The sequence below is a fragment of the Rattus norvegicus genome, chromosome 11 (genome assembly GCF_036323735.1).
Source record: "Rattus norvegicus strain BN/NHsdMcwi chromosome 11, GRCr8, whole genome shotgun sequence".
Classification (NCBI taxonomy): Eukaryota; Metazoa; Chordata; class Mammalia; order Rodentia; family Muridae; genus Rattus; species Rattus norvegicus.
Window position 1 is genome coordinate 44,455,537 of NC_086029.1, and position 16,104 is coordinate 44,471,640.

Here is a 16,104-nt window from a genome sequence, read left to right on the forward strand (position 1 = left end):
GCCCAAAGCCAAAAAAAAAAAAAAAAAAAAAAAAAAAAAGGTGGGGTACCTTCTTTCTAAATTACTAGAAAGTCTGAGTTCACGATAGCAGCCCTCAAGCCAAGCGTAGGTCCTCTGAAGAAGAGGTCCAGCGACCTGCATAGCTCTCATGCCCATGAAACCAGCTCTGAGTGCTCTGGGGACCTAAATGGATCTCTATAAGAGTTGTATTGAGCAGCTGAGTAATAGTTCCTGCTCTCTAGGATGAGATAATCAAATGCAGAAATACACCTTAAGACATGGAATTATAGTTTGTCCACAGTGCACAAAGATGGTGAAAACCATGGCTGACAGCAGGTCTTTATCAGCATCAGTTTGAGTGCGTGTGCGTGTTGGACTGTGAGGGGAAAAGAACTTAAACAGACACGGCTTGTATCTCCCACTTACGTCTTTCAGCTTCTGCCCAGCTTTCTAGGCTAAGTGCGTAGTGCTGCTCTACCTTATTCCACCCCCGGTGTCTCAGCACAGACTTGTTAGATGAAGTCAGTGTGACTTAGTTAGCACCATACGCTGATCCTACCGCAGTGTTTCTAGGCACAGCAGTCCTTGAGAGTGCACCCCACTAACGCACTGATGTGCTGAGTGAATACAGTCCAGATCCTCCCTCCTCTGTACAGCCTCACACTGGGAGGAGCGCACCCCTCCTGCACCCCACCACTCCACACTCCTAAGTCACCCCAGGTGGGTAGGAGCACGCCCCACCTGCACCCCACCTGCACCCCACTCCTAAGTCACCCCAGGTGGGTAGGAGCACGCCCCACCTGCACCCCACCTGCACCCCACTCCTAAGTCACCCCAGGTGGGTAGGAGCACGCCCCACCTGCACCCTACCTGCACCCCACTCCTAAGTCACCCCAGGTGGGTAGGAGCACACCCCACCTGCACCCCACCTGTACCCCACCGCTCCACACTCCTAAGTCACCCCAGGTGGGTAGGAGCACGCCCCACCTGCACCCCACCTGCACCCCACCTGCACTCCACTCCTAAGTCACCCCAGGTGGGTAGGAGCACGCCCCACCTGCACCCCACCTGCACCCCACCGCTCCACACTCCTAAGTCACCCCAGGTGGGTAGGAGCACACCCCACCTGCACCCTACCTGCACCCCACTGCTCCACAGTCCTAAGTCACCCTAGGTGGGTGGAGCGCACCCCACCTGCACCCCCACCTGCACCCCACTGCTCCACAGTCCTAAGTCACCCCAGGTGGGTAGGAGCACACCCCACCTGCACCCCACCGCTCCACACTCCTAAGTCACCCCAGGTGGGTAGGAACACACCCCACCTGCACCCCCTCTGTCCCACATTCTTAAGTCACCCTAGGTGGGTGGAGCGCACCCCACCGTTCACAGGCCTAGGTTTATCTTACTAACAAGTGAGCCTGGCATATTAACTCCTTCCCTATGCTCTGGTTTGTTTGTTTTGAGGCAGGGTCTTCATTCCTAGCCTTGCCTGGCCTTGAACTCTGGATCCTCCTGGCTGCCTCCTATGCACTGGGATTCCGGGTGTGCTGCACATGCCCAGTGACAGGCATTATCACACAAACAACTCTCTGCTCCTCTTCAGTCTTGACCTACTGGTGCTGCCTTTTCTCCGAGTATAATTCTGTACTAACATCCTGAGTTTACAACACTTCCCTTTGTAGTTCAGGAAGCCACTCTTTTCTCTGCCTGTTGAATCTCTTACATGGCTTGGGTCAATAATGTTCCAGTTTCAAAGACCTGGCAGACAATTCTGCACTCCCTTAACAACTCTATGGGCTCAAAACTATTCTCCAAGCTACAACATAAAGAAAAAAAGTGTTTAAAAATACTTTCTTCCTGTTATAATTTGTGTGTCTGTGTGTCTTGCAGGATGGCTCAGCAGGTCGAGGCACCTGCTGTCATGCATGACAACCCAAGTTCAGTCCCACAGTCCCCCAGGTCTTCTAAGCTGGCCTCTGACCCGCACGAGCACATGTGCATGCTTACACTCTACAAGGAAATAAGTGAAAGTGTAATAGAAAGATCATGTCTGTGAGTGAATGCCTGCGCAGGGCAGCAGAGGATGCTGGGTCCTCTGGAGCTGTGGGAGAGGCTTTGGAAGCCACCGGATGTGCTGCGAATGGAGCTCAGGTCCTTGCAGGAGCAGTAAGCACTCTTCAGTGCTGAACTCTCTCTCCAGCCCTTGAAAGGGGTGGCTTGGTTTATTTATCTACTTCTCTATTTCAAAAGTAGATATAAGAAAACCAAGGTCAGGAATTAGTATTTGATCTACAATTCTACCACCCTTTCTGCCCCCTCATAAAAACAGGAATTCTGAACTTTTAGAACTAAAATGATTGTAGAATGGGTGACAGTCAAGGCCCACCTGGCTTCTTAGGCACTGGCCTGGGCTAACAAAAAACTCGAATCCACTAATAAAATTTTTAATGAACTTAAAGGTATTTGCACGTAGACAATAAGTAGACATCTGATAAAATTAGAAATTAAAGATGAGGATGTACCCTCTCATTTCTAAGAATGTTATATAATTTGAAAAATTATATGACTTGATTAAACTTTGTTTGTTTGTTTGTTTATTTGCAGTGCCAGGGATTGAACCCAGGTCCTCACACGTTATGTAAGTGTGCTACTACTGAGCACATCCCTACTACAATAGTTAAGAGTTTTTATGTGCTTCTGTTTTTGTAATAGGGTCTCCCTGTGTAGCCCAAGCTAGACCTGAACTGCAGCCTTACCTGGCCTAACTCCTGACCTACTGCATCTTGGTTATAAAACTTTCCAATGACATCAGATATATTTAGAAAGTTAGGTAAGGGTCTGGAGAGATGGCTCAGTGGCTAAGCACACTGGCTGCTCTTGCAGAGGACCCAGGTTCAATGCCCAGCATCCACACTGAGCCACAATTGTCTGTGACACAAGTCGTAGGGGATCTAGTGCTCTCCAAAGATGCAGACCTGCACTCAGGCACAACACCCAGACACATAAATAAAGCAATAATAATACTTTAACAGAAAATGTAGAAGGTATGTTGGCTGAGATGCATTGTGAGAAGCACACAGATTTGACATTTTTACAAGTATATCAGCTGAAAATGAAACTGAGGATCATGTTAGCAATATTTTAAATGTCTATAAAACCATGTATTAAACATGCTAACTCTGCAGAAGATTAGGAAGGCTGTTGACTTAAGATTCAGCTGTGCAAACAGAGGGACACCTTCCATACACTGAGCATCCAACTGCAAGTCCTGGTACTCGATAAAGGAAGGACTCTGCCAGGGGTTTCTCCAGGGCCAAGGGCAAGGGATTTCAGTCGGCTTCTTTTTTGTTGTAACAGCAGCAAGAACTACACTGGCTCACCTGCTGCTGCACCCAACTCTTCAAGAGCTCATCTGTTAACGACTGGACATAAAGCTCTGCACATTAGCCGTCACCTACGCTTCCAGGGTGGAAGTACCCTTCGGAGCCATCAGACACGGAAGTGGGTGCCCATTATTGGAGGACAGGGATGATCTGGTAGCGGTGTTATCCTGGACACGCCACAGAGAGTCCGGCACAGAATAGGCTGTTATAAAACTTAACAGAAAAAGTTTTGTTTTGTTTTGTTTTTCAGACAGGGTCTATGTAGCCCTGGCCAGCCTGGAGCTCACAAAGATCTACCTGCCCCTTCTTCCAGAATTATAGGTGTGTACCACCACATGTGGCAAGACTTCTTGCAATTCTTATTTATGTACATGTGAGTGACTGTGTGGTAGTAGGTCACTTGTAAGCAGTGCCTACAGAGGCCAGAAGAGGGTGCTGAGTCCCCTAGGACTGGCTATGACACAGTGGCTGTGACCTCCCGTGCAGGTGCTAAGAACTAAACCCAGGGTTCTAAGAAGAGCAGTCAGTGCATTTAACCACTGAGCTGCCTCTCTAGCACCCTGTAAGACTGCTTCACTTGTATAATTTAAGACTTTTACAGACAAGGTCTAGCTGTGTAGCCCTAAATGACCTGACACTCACTATGTTGATTGGGTTGGACTTGAACTTGCAAAGAGCTTCCTATGTGCCTGACTTTAATTTGAAATTTAGAAAAAGAAAAATGAAGTTAAGCGGTCCTTATTCCTAGAAGTAAGTGCTTAAATGGGCTAGATACCATTACAAGGATCCCAGCACAGGTGAGTGGGACAGGGGACCAGATACCTTTTAAAGTCTCATCTAATAATGACAATTTCTTTTCTTTTCTTTCTTTTTTTTTTTTTTTTGAAAGGGTAGCTCAGGCTTGTTCCAAACTTGCTACATAGCCGAGAATGACCTTGAACTCCTTCCTGTACCTTAAGCCTTCATCCCCCAAGGGCTGGGACAGGAATGTGCCATCAACAGGCAAACAATCTGCAGCTCTGTGAGTACCTTCAAGTCATACTTGGCTGACTTTTAACATTGTGACATAATTCCTACATTTTATGCACCTCGAGAACTCAAGATCCATAGGCAGAAAAGGTGTAAGTTACACGAGCAGACAGTATGTGTTTAGAGATGTCACACTGTTGCTTTATCTAGTCAAGAAGTTGTCAACAGCTGACTGTTGAGCAGGGAGGTACCCATCAAACACCTGTTCTTTAAATCACAGAAGAAAAGTTTAATACTTTTTCCCACCCTCTTCCATGAGGACTATAGTCTATTAAGTTGATTTTCACTTCAGAGTGTACGGCTTCAGAGCTGAAGAGGTGGCTCAGTGGTTAAGAGCACTGACTACTCTTCTAGAGGACTCAGGTTCAATTCCCAGCACCTACACGGTGGCTCACAACCATTTATAATTCTAGTTCTAAGGGAGTCTGATGCTTTCTTTTGGCATCTGAGGACACCCACACAAATGTGGTATATTTAAATACGTGAGGGCAAAACACCCAGAAAGTAAAATAATAAATGAAACAAAATAAAAAAGATGTGGATCCCCTAGGACTGGAGTTACAATGGCTGTGACCTTTCTTGTAGATGCTAGGAACTGAACCCAGGGTTCTCAGAAGAACAATCAGTGCATTTAGCCACCGAGCTGTCTCTCTCTGGTCCCCTGAAGGAATGTTTTGCTTGTATCAGATATTTAAACGAGACAGTGCACCTTAAACAAACTAAGATGAAACACGCCTAGGATTTCTTACCTCAATTCTTTCCCTGTTGATATGGTAGGCTGTGGGAATGGCTGGCTGGAAAGGTGGAGGCCATTATCTCCAATACTGTTATTCAACATGGCCACTCGATATGGCAGAACAACAGAGCCTTATCCTGTCATTTACCTCTCTGAATTGGGCGACCAGGGCCAAGGGCAGAGAGTGTGTGAGGAATGGGGCCTTTCCGTTGAGGTGGCCTGGTCACGTGACACTGCGACACTCCACGTGGAGAGATGTGAACACGGAGACAGGTAATTGAGGGTCTTCCCTATCTCTTAGCCCTTCCCTCTCTGTCCAGTAAGAGAAGTTCCACCTATTACCATTACAGAAACCTGTATATGGTGACCTATTGGCCAGTTCATGATAGGGTCCTGAGGAAACATTTAGATGTAGAATACAAATTATAATTTGATTTTAGTATGTACTGAAAGTGAGAGAGGAGGTCGTTGGTGCTCCTCCCTCACCTCAGCAGTCCACTTCCTATCTTGGGAGTGCCATTTTTTTTTAATTCCACACTAACTCAGACACATGAATTTTCCTGCGTCTCTCCTCCTGGTGGCTACCAGGACACTCACCCAACTTATATTACGTCTTTCTTCAAAACTCTGATAAGAATGTTCTCCTTATGGGAAAACAAAGAACTGAAAGAGGAAACAACCTCCTCATAAAGTATATTATATAAAAATGGGAGATAATTACTTTGTGAAATATTATACTCTACCACGTATATTGAGAGTTCTCAGCTCAGTGTTGTAGTGGTCTACGAAGGCTATACAGCTAGCCAACCATGCTGGAGAGGCTGAGACCAGCCAGCCTGAACCAGCTATTGAGACAGGAAGACTTTGCCACAAATACAACTGGGAAATACCATGTCTGTGGCCCTTCCTTCTTTTTCACTACTTTGAGGCAGTCTCACTAAGTTGTCTAGGCTGGCCCTTAACTGCCAATCTACTGGGTGGGATTCCAGGCCTACACCACTAGGGGGAATACACTTGTCATCTCAGAGTGAGCCATTTTATTTTATGAGGTTTTTTTTTTTTTTTGAAGAATTATTTATTTTATGTGTATGAGTAGTACACCGTAGCTGTCCTCAGACACACTAGAAGAGGGCATCGGATCCCATTACAGATGGTTGTGAGCCACCATGTGGTTGCTGGGAAATGAACTCAGGACTTCTGGAAGAGCAGTTGGTGCTTTTAACCACTGAGCCCATCATTTTATGAGTTCTTAAGCCTTTCCCAGCCTCCTCCTCAAGGGAGGCTGGTACAGAGGCTCAGGAATCTCCTTCAGGTATTCATCTTTCCTCTTAATTAAGCAGCGTGGAGAATTTTAAATTAACAAATATTTTACCACGAATATCTTTGTTTGAGGCAGGGTCTCTCTATAAAGTCCTGGAACTTGCTCTGTAGACCAGGATAGCCTTGAATTCATAGAGATCTGATTGCCCCTGTATCTCAAGCATTAGGGTTAAAGGCATGTGCCACCATGCCTGGCCAGGCAGCTCGATTGTAATTTACAAAAACTTATAAAAAGTGTGTATGTATGGGTGTTTCGTTTGCATATGTGTCTGCATTTCACCTGTGTACCCTGTGCCCCTGGAGACCAGAAGAGGGCTTCAGACCCCCTGGAACTAGTTACACATGTGGTTGTATGGCTATGGGCCCTGGTCCTCTGGGAGAGAAACAAGTACTCCTATCCTGAGCTAGCTCTCCAGGCTTGGGCAGCTTGATTTTACATGGGGAATAATGTTTCAAATATGAGTGTCTCATCTCCTTCTACATGCTGACACAGAAGAAGGGATGCAATTAGTTAGAAAAAGTCAGTAATCATTACACACTGCAGTGGCTGATGTCTAAGATGTAGAACTCCCAAGACACAGGATCCCGCAATAGGATGCCGGGTGCTACAAGGACTGAGTATGCATTATGAAAGCTGGCTTCTAATAAATGTTACTCTTTCCTAGTATTTTTGTAAGCTCAGTCTTGTATCTTGAAAGTAGTTCCGAGCCCATGTAACAGAGTGGCAAGGGGATGGTCACTGGCAGTCACCTGAATAACATTGCTGAGTTTCTGCAATGGTCCCTTGTATCATCTGGATTTGTACGGCGGCTAATAGCCACAGGTGGCTACTAAGCGCTTGAGTGGTATGCAGTTAGGATGAAGGTATGCTGTGAGGGTAAAATGCACAACAGATCTGCAAGGCTTAGTATTTAAAGAACACACGGTCTCATTTAAATATCTGATTCTTTTAAAGGTTGAAATAATATGTGGAGAAACTGGTTTAAAAGGAACATAAAAATTAATTTCATGTGGTCTCTTTACACTGTCCAAATGTGGCTCCCAGGAAATCTAAAAGCACCTAGGTGCCTAGAACATTTTTCCTGGATTGGCAATGCAAAACTCAGCATCTACTGTGGACTGCCTATACTTGGGAGCTTGTTTAAGATGCCCATACTCAAAATATTCTTAAAAAAAAAAAAAACAACCCAAAAAACAAAAAACAAATGCAGACCATCAGGCCCAAATCCAGAATCAGTATCTGAGCCTCCTCATGACCCTGGGATAATTCTTTAGTATGGCTCAAGTATGGACTACTGGATGAAGCAGGCAATTCCTGACCCAAGGCCCCATTACTGTGAACACCCGTCCTTGCTTGCTTTAGGAAACCGCTTATTGGAAATGCCAAGAAAAGGGTAAGAAGGGTGACAAGGGAAGTAGTAACGGAGACAGCATCAGAAACAGTGGTAGGGAGAAGCTGGGGTGGGGAGGACTCAACTGAGAGAAAGGCAATTCTAGACCTTTGTCTACATAAACGCGGAGGATGAAGCAAAGACCCACAATCCAAACCTAGCCAGTGTCAGGAACTGTCCGTCAAATCTAGTATTACCCGCCCCTCAGCGGCCTCAGCCAAGCTAGGCCAGAGCAGGAGCAGCTCTGAGGTCGGCGTGTGATGCGAAGCACCAATCTCCCCAAGGTTAGACAACTCCTTCAGACGTTTCTCCATCTTTTGCCCAAAGTCCCATTTCACGAGACACATATCGTTCTTCCCTGGCTCACCTGGCTTGGAGCAACCTCAACCGCCAGCGCCTTCGCCGCCGCCACCTTCCCAGTCCTTCTGCAGAGAGCCCGCCTTCGTAGGTCCAAACAGTACTGCCATTGGTCGGACTGCCCGTCACTACCGCAGGATGACCGATCTGGGGGAGGCTGTGACGAGCGCCATAGCAACCGAACCCGGAACTACAATTCCCAGCATGCTCCTCCCTGTAGAGAGGCGAGTCATCCCAGGGACCACCAATACTTGGGAGAAGTTGGGCGTTGCCGAGATGGGTTCCGTTTTATGCAAATTAGAGTAAAAGGCCACACCCTTCCTCATTCCAACCGTACTCCCTACCATCTTTCTTCAGTCTTTGTCTCTGTCGCCTCTCGTTCCCACGTTCTTTCTGCAAAACCTTCAATTTAGTTAAATGTATGCTAGCTACTGTCGCGCATAGAAAAGAGCAAAGCGCCAAATCATGAAACAAAAATCTCCGTACGCATAGACCAGAAACCTCTAGTTATGCCTTCATGGGACGAGACAAGGACTGGGAGGAAAAAGGGTGCTTCCCGAACCACTTAATTGGTTTATCTCGCTGCCACTCTGTACACCTCCAATTCCTGTGGCTAGTCCTTTTTTCCCCAGTGGGCGGAGTCATGCGAACGAATGAGAAGGCGTGGTCTCGGCCGTCCGATTGGCAGGCGGTTATTCCCGCCCATCTATGGGTGGAGCGGAGGGCTGGCTGTGGGCGGAGGGGCGGCGGCGGAGGGAGATGAGGAGATAGGCGGGAGCGAGGGAGCGAAGGAGCGGAGGGCGAGAGGAGTGGAGCGGCACAGGGAGGGCGCGCAGCTTGGTTGCTCCGTAGTACGGAGGCTCGCGAGGGAGCATCCCGAGCGGGCTCCGGGACGGCCGAGAGGCAGGCGGGCGAGCGGGCGGGCGGGGATGGTGTGCGCGGCTGCGGACCCTGCGTTCCTCCGCGCGGCGTGCGGGCTGCACTGATTTGTGTGAGGGGCGGCCGCGCGCACCCGCCCGGAGATGAGGTGAGGAGCTGACGCGGGCGGCCTGGCGCGCGGGCGGGGGTCGGCGATGGCCGCCCGGGGTCGGGTCCAGCGGCCGGGCGCGCGTCCCCGCGGCCGCCGTCGCCGCTCTGCCTGGTCTTTCTCATCCTCCCGGGGGCGGCGGGGCGGGCGGGCCGCGGCGGTGGCGGCCGCGGGACGGGCTCCGGTGAATGGGCGTCCGCAGCCACTGCCGGCGCTCCCGAGGGGGCATCGCGGCGGGCGGTCCCTTCCACCGCTGACCCCTCTGCCCTCGGCCGCCGGAGGGTGGGGGGCCGGCCCGGCCTCCCGGGGATCCCGAGCTCGCGGGAGACGCATCGCGCCGCCCGCGGGTGCCCCCGGCCTCGAGTCCCCGGCTCATCCTTTTTCTCCGGCGCCTCCTTGGAATACCCTGTCAAGTGAAGGGCGGTCAATGCCGTTCGGGCCGAAGTGGTGCGGCCGGGGCTGGCTCTGATGGCATTTAACAGAAAGCGGCTCCCCTTGCAGCGGGCGCGCGTCCCCTGGTCGGCCGCTTCGCCCTCCGTGCGCACGCACTGACTTGGGTGTCTGCTATGGACCCAGGGCACAGTTGCGGTCCCTCTTGGGGGCGGGGGCGGGGGGGGGGGACCAGGAAATGCAATCCGGATTCCCAGAAAAAAGAAAAGAAAAGCAAGGATGAGCTGGCTGGACCTCCCTTCACTTCTGTTTCCCTTTGGTTTGGAGGACAACTTCGCTGATCCTCTTGCCTATGAGCAATCTATTGTTGTGAATCAGACTACAGACATTGCTTTTGAAGGAATAGATTAGTGGCTTCTTGCTGCAGTTTGAGGGTGTAGAGGTATTCGGTAGCATCTTGAATGTGAAAGTTTGCGGCTTTGCCCTCACCGCTGCTATTCGGAAAACAACCAACCTGGAAATGTAAGTGCATGCAGACTCTGGCCAGATACGGTTCTTTTGTGCTTATCTGTTGGTATATTTCATTTGGTACTTCGTGGTCAGAAACATAGAGCATAAAGAAAGAGTCTGATAGCATAGATAGTGAAAGCATAGGAATACATGCCTGTGGAAAATATCAGTTCTATTTTCAGGGAGGCCGGTTTACTAATCCCGATGAATTGATGAAGAGAAAGGCTTGCTCATGGATTATGTGGTGGACAGGATGTGAGGGCAGGAGCTAGGGCCAGGAGCCCACAGGCCAGCTGCTTGGCAGGGCATTTCTTTAAATGCTCTTAACTGGAGGGATGTATCTGTTTGTTGGGATAAAACTTTTATTTTTAGAAGACGTTTACAGTGAAAAGTGCAGACAGTTCAACAACCATTATGGTTACCATTTTTGCTACTTAACTTTTTTTTAAAACTAGTTTGATTGAAATGTTTTGTATGTGTGTGTGAGTTTCCTTATGACCTAAGAACTTATAAGAAAGCAGCATCTCTCTGTAGGAGACATGTAAAGAAGTCAGGAAACTATAAAGGATTTAAATGAAGAAGTGAAGGACACTGATTTGGTGACAGGGCATAGATACTCCATACACTTCTATGTGTAAGGAGCCACAGTAAGGAGCCTTTTTGAGAGTACATGTTTAAAAAAGTGGTATTTATTTTTTAAAAAAGTGTCTGTTATTGAAATTGCTGAGGATCGCGGTACTGCCACAAAACTATTATTATTCTGCCTGAGTAAGAGAGGAACTGAGCACATTTCTAATGTACTTTGGAACCCTGTGAATTGTTCAGATGCTGAGCATTGTGAAATAGGGCATGAAATGAGTGGTGGCAAGTTAGTTCCCTGAAATGTTTGTCCCTCAGCATTTTCTGTCTTTCTTTTGCTGGTGACTAGCTGTTTCCTTTTCCTGTGGGCATTCTTTATCTTTCCCCAAATACCTAGATTGAGACACACCCTTAAAACACTTGGAAGAGATTAAAAGGGAGGCCCTAGTAAATTCCTCTGCCAGTGCCTTTTCTCTTTTGGTGTTTGAACCAGGACTTGGAGAGTGCTAAGTGTGTGGCCCTAGCACCTAGCTACAACCCCAGCCTCACACTGGTCTTTGTGTGTGGTGCTGTCGTTTGAACCTGGAGACTGTGAGGCTAGGCAGATGCTACAGTCTCCTCCTTTTAATTTGCTAAACTTGTGACTACCGGCTGGGTTTATGTCAGACTTCTCTTGAGTGACTCCCTCCTGAATGACTCCACTTGCTGGCTCCATCCGAGTCTGGCATTCAGATATCTTTACATCAGCTTAACAGGTCTCTGCCTCTCCACCTCAGAGTCAGACAGTGGGAAGTATATTTTCAGTACCGTTTCCAGGAAATTCTCCAGGCCGGCAGATTCAGAGAACCTTGGCGGCGTGCTTCTTTCTTACTGAGTGTCTCCAAAGTGGATGATAGCAAGCTTGTCAAGTGGCAGGAGTTTTACATGTTGTGATAAATGTTTCAGAAGAGCAGAGTTGACTGTGGTCTTCCTAGAGACTGAACCAGTGCCCCTTGGATAGTTGCAGAATGAATGGGTGAACCACTTTGCAGCGATCCTGGTGTTTTAAGTCTTCACCTGCCAAGTTAGTCACATCACCAAGTAGTCATAAGCGCTGTGTCCTAGTTGGTTCCTCTAAGCTTGACCAGTCTTGAATGTACAGTCTTGCTGGATGGCATGCTGGAAGGAGGTCTAGCAAATGTTGCTTTAAGGACTCAAAATTTAATGTAGCGTCTAATCATTTCACCTACCCTTTCATAAATGATGGTAGTCCTAACATAAGAATCACTTGTGGGAAATGTGGACAGTAGGTACGCTTTCCAACATGACTTTCATGGTATGTGACCTTCACTCTCCTTTTACAGAGTCTACCACATAAATTACAGATTTTATGTGAGCGAGCGAGCGAGCGAGCGCTAATACGGGACCTCGTCACATACTGTTAATGACTCAGATGCAGTCATCAAACCTCTCAGCACCTCAGTTTCCTTGGCTAAACATGGGAAGAATGGTAGTGGAGTTTGCATACCTCTAAGTAACCCAGCCTTGCCTCTAAATGCTGGGATTTTAGGAGTGTGCCACCGTGACCTACACTTAAACACAGTCAGTTATTAAGCAGTAGTTCACTCCGATGGAAAGAATTGGAGTGTGTAATATATACAGTTTGAAAGCTCACACTCACCTGATTTCTGTACTGCTTTACTTTGTGGTCACAAGTAGAAACTCATTGTTTTTTTTTAATGAAGTCTCTTGATAACTTCTTGGTATTAAATTATGTATACTTTACTTAATAAGCTACAAGAATTATACATATAATTACAAAATAAATCTCACAATCACTTTCATCTTAATTACTTTAGAATAAATCTCAATCAAGTTAGCCTTTGTATTTAAAAAAAAAATCACATAGAAACTGAAATACAGAAAAGCAAACACAAGGAAACTTTGACATACCCATAAATCCATGACCTGAGTCATACATACTAGATCATTTTTGCGTGTGCATACGGCCATTCGTGTACAACTTTTGGTACAAAAATGGGATCTTGCTGTGCATGTCTGTTTCCTTCCTCCTCTTCCTCTTCCTTTTCTTCCTTCTTAAAGGTCCTGTCTAGCCTTGGCTATCCAGGAGCTCACTAGGTGGACCAGGCTGGCTTCTAACTTCCAATGGTTCTTTACCACTCTTTGCCTAAAAGGAACAGTTTAAAAAATATGGACTCCCCACCTCCCTCACATACACATATGCAGACCTGAACCAGGACCTCATACAGGACTCTTACCACTGAGCCATTTTTCTAGTTTTCTTTTTATTTCATTCTTTCTCTCTGTCTCTGTGTCAGGAAGAGGGAGAGAATGTGTCTTGCCGCTGTGACCAGGCTAGCATCAGTCTTACAGAGATCCTCTGGCCTCTGCTAACCTGGTATTGGTGTTCAGGCATGCACCAACCACCATAGATTTATTTTTTTAACTCGTTTTTTCAACATCTTAAAAAATATCCTTCAATGTCTACAATATCAATTTAATAGCTGGCTAATATATCACTTTATGGATCTTTGAGAATTTGGCCGATTTCTTAGATATTGGTGTGGCATTTTCTACCCTTGCTCTCAGTATCTCTGCGACAACTGGCTCTCCCTGATAGCATTTCTTTTTAATTTTTTCTTGAAATTTTATTAATTTTCAAAAATATGTAAATAGGTGTTTTGTCTGCACACGTTTTTTCTAAACCACGTGCATTACCATGCCGACACCCTTGGAGGCCAGTAAAGGGTGTCAGACCCCGTGGAGCTGGAGTTACTCTGGTTGTGAGCCACGCTGTGGGTGCTGGGATTGAACCCTGGGCCGCCTGGGAGAGCAGTCAGTCTCTCCAGTCCCTAGGTGCGTTTCTGAAGATCTTTTCCTCCCTTTTAGATGTGTTTCTAGGGAGACGGCTCAGTGGATAAAGTGCTTTCTGATCAAACATGAGGAACTGAGTTTGGATCCCCAGAGCCTACATAAGGTAGTGACATGGGGGAGGAACACTACAAGTTAGACCTTAGATGGAGGCCAGCCTTAACCTCAGGAGCATGAGAGTGGAAGGTGCCTGAGCTTGTGGCCAGAACAGCTCTAGTTTCTGCAGCAGAAGAGCCAGTAGACTGTCTCGCTACTTACGGCAGAAGAGCAATTGAGGAAAAGACATCCCAGTGCCAGCCACATACGGCCACATGAGCAAATGCATTTCACACATGGGTGTACACACATAACATACAGCAAGGGTTCTTACAAAGCCTAGGTGTCTAGAAGTGAGATTACAGAGTCACAGGCTGTGCTAAAGGATTTTTTTTCTTATTTAATCTGCACTTAGTCTTTCAGGGTTTCAGACACATGCAGTATTAGTCTGATCTTTTCCCTGCTGTCCTCCCCGGTCTCCCTGCTCCATCCTCTTGTTCCGGATAAGTTCCCTCCAGGTTTTTTTTTTTTTTTTTTTGGTTCATTTTTTCGGAGCTGGGGACCGAACCCAGGGCCTTGCGCTTCCTAGGTAAGCGCTCTACCACTGAGCTAAATCCCCAGCCCCTCCCTCCAGGTTTTATGTGTATCTTTCCTTCTTTTTTGGTGGGTTGGGGATGGGGGTGGGGTGCAGGGAGCACAGGTCCACTGCATTTAGTTAGGGGTGTTTGCATGAGAGTGGGTGGGGGTTATGGGCAGCTTACCAGTGGCTGCACCACTGAGGAATATGAGTCCCATTTCAACCATTAACTTGTCAGTAGCTCTTCAGGAAGAAATGGGGCTTATGAGACCCTCCTCTCTCCAGGATGGAATGTTGATGGCTCCAGTCTTGTGCATGTAACTTCTATTGCTGGGGGTTCGTGGATGCAGCAGCCATGTTCTGTCCAAAGGAAGCCTTTTACAGTGCTCCTTCCCACCCTCTGGCTGTAACAGTCCCTGCCCTGTGATGTTTCCCCGAGCTTTGAGGTGGTGACAGATGCCCTGTTAGAGGTCTGAGCACTCAACAGTCATTGATTCTCAGTGCCTTGATCAGTTTTGCATCTGTGTTACTGTGTCTCACTGCAAAAAGAGGCCTCTCTGTCCAAGACTGAGGCAATGCTGTGTATGGGTGTATAAAGTTTAAAGATCTGCAGTTGTATTTCCAGTCTGCCATCTAGAAAAGCTGTAGCGGCTTACATTCATTGCGGTGTGGCGGTTCCACCCCATACTTCCCTTTGGAAGCCAGTAGGAAACACAGATTTATAGCCAGAAGAGTGGCTTGTTGGCATAGCTTGTGTAGCAGTGGGGTATGATGTCAGAACGTCCATGCACCTGTAACAGTAGCAGCCAACATAAGTCCGTGTGCAGTATTTCTATGCATTAGCTTGCTTAACCTTCATAAACTATGAATATGCCTTGGCAACTGAAGTTAGGTAGCTTAGCCAACAAGAGCTCGGGAAACTTTTAACCAGGGCCCAAAACTCTCGGCCTGCCTCGTGGACACATTTTATGAGTCGTCCCCCCCCCCCCCCTTTCTTGATAGCTGTTGTGTAGACACTTAGATATTTCTTAACAAGCAGTAATGTGGGGGAGGGGAGGAGAAGGGGGGGGTTAGGTGGGTAGGTGGGCCAGGAGAATGTTATTTGAGCTCTTCCCTGAGCTGCCCAGGTAAGCTGGCTCTAGGTAAGCAACTGCCTGGCAGTCATCTCTTGTCTTATAGTTTGCAGAGTTTCCTAAAAGTGCCCTGCATGAAAAGCAGGACTAGAGCAACAGAAAAGGATAGTAAGACTTTAAAGCACAGTTTTACCTGTTTACTTGAGAGGACTCTAGAAGTGTGATGAGGGAGACAACTGGAGCCCATCCATTTCTTCGCTGGCCTGGCTGGGTTAGAGATTTGAACCGACTGTAGAAGTTCGCTTCAGCACTGCCAAGGTCTCCTTGCTAGATGTTACAGGTCCACTCAGAGAGCCTTAAAAAATGAACCACATATCTTGTGTTACTAAATGTGTTGATGGGTTGCTGTTAAAGTGTTGTTGCTAAAACAAAGTTTGTAGCCACCTAACAAGCTGAATTTGAAACAAATTAACCTTTTTGAAGTCCTTCCCTTTCAGCCTTTTCCTGGTAGAATTAATGATAAGTAGTAACTTGTCTTACTAACCTATTGTCCAGACAGTGAGTTGATGAAACCGTCATGGCCTTTGTCCCCTGGCCTGAGTTTATCTCTGCTTCCTGGCAAAGTGGGATAGCCAGGGTTTAGTTCTCAGCTGACCATCAAACCCTATCTCAGCCGCACAGCATGGGACTCCTGGAAGAGGAAGAGATACGGAGTGCATTTACTCTTCCCTGAATGGTAGAGTCAGGAGCTGAACTCAAAGTTGTGGCTGGATTTTTAGATTTAATTGAACTAGAATGTGAAAGTAACAAGGTCATAGCTAGTGG

The 16,104-nt window shown here is 47.3% G+C and overlaps 2 protein-coding genes across 20 annotated transcripts in view; one reads left to right on the plus strand and one right to left on the minus strand.

The window, feature by feature from the left end:
- Cryzl1 (crystallin zeta like 1) overlaps positions 1-8,830 on the minus strand; it is a 45,268-nt gene extending 36,438 nt beyond the window's left edge. For 9 of the 10 annotated variants that reach the window (XR_005491010.2, XR_010055943.1, XM_063270419.1 and 6 more), the window contains exon 1: positions 8,227-8,830. The gene's annotated coding sequence lies outside the window, so the exon portion shown is untranslated. The remainder of the gene's footprint in view (positions 1-8,226) is intronic. The other variant, NM_001013044.1, reaches the window with a different exon arrangement.
- A 148-nt stretch (positions 8,831-8,978) lies between these two features.
- Positions 8,979-16,104, plus strand: part of Itsn1 (intersectin 1) — a 182,084-nt gene continuing 174,958 nt past the window's right edge. For 2 of the 10 annotated variants that reach the window (NM_001136096.3, NM_019227.2), the window contains 1 exon segment: positions 9,011-9,243. The gene's annotated coding sequence lies outside the window, so the exon portion shown is untranslated. 10 annotated transcript variants of the gene reach the window in all.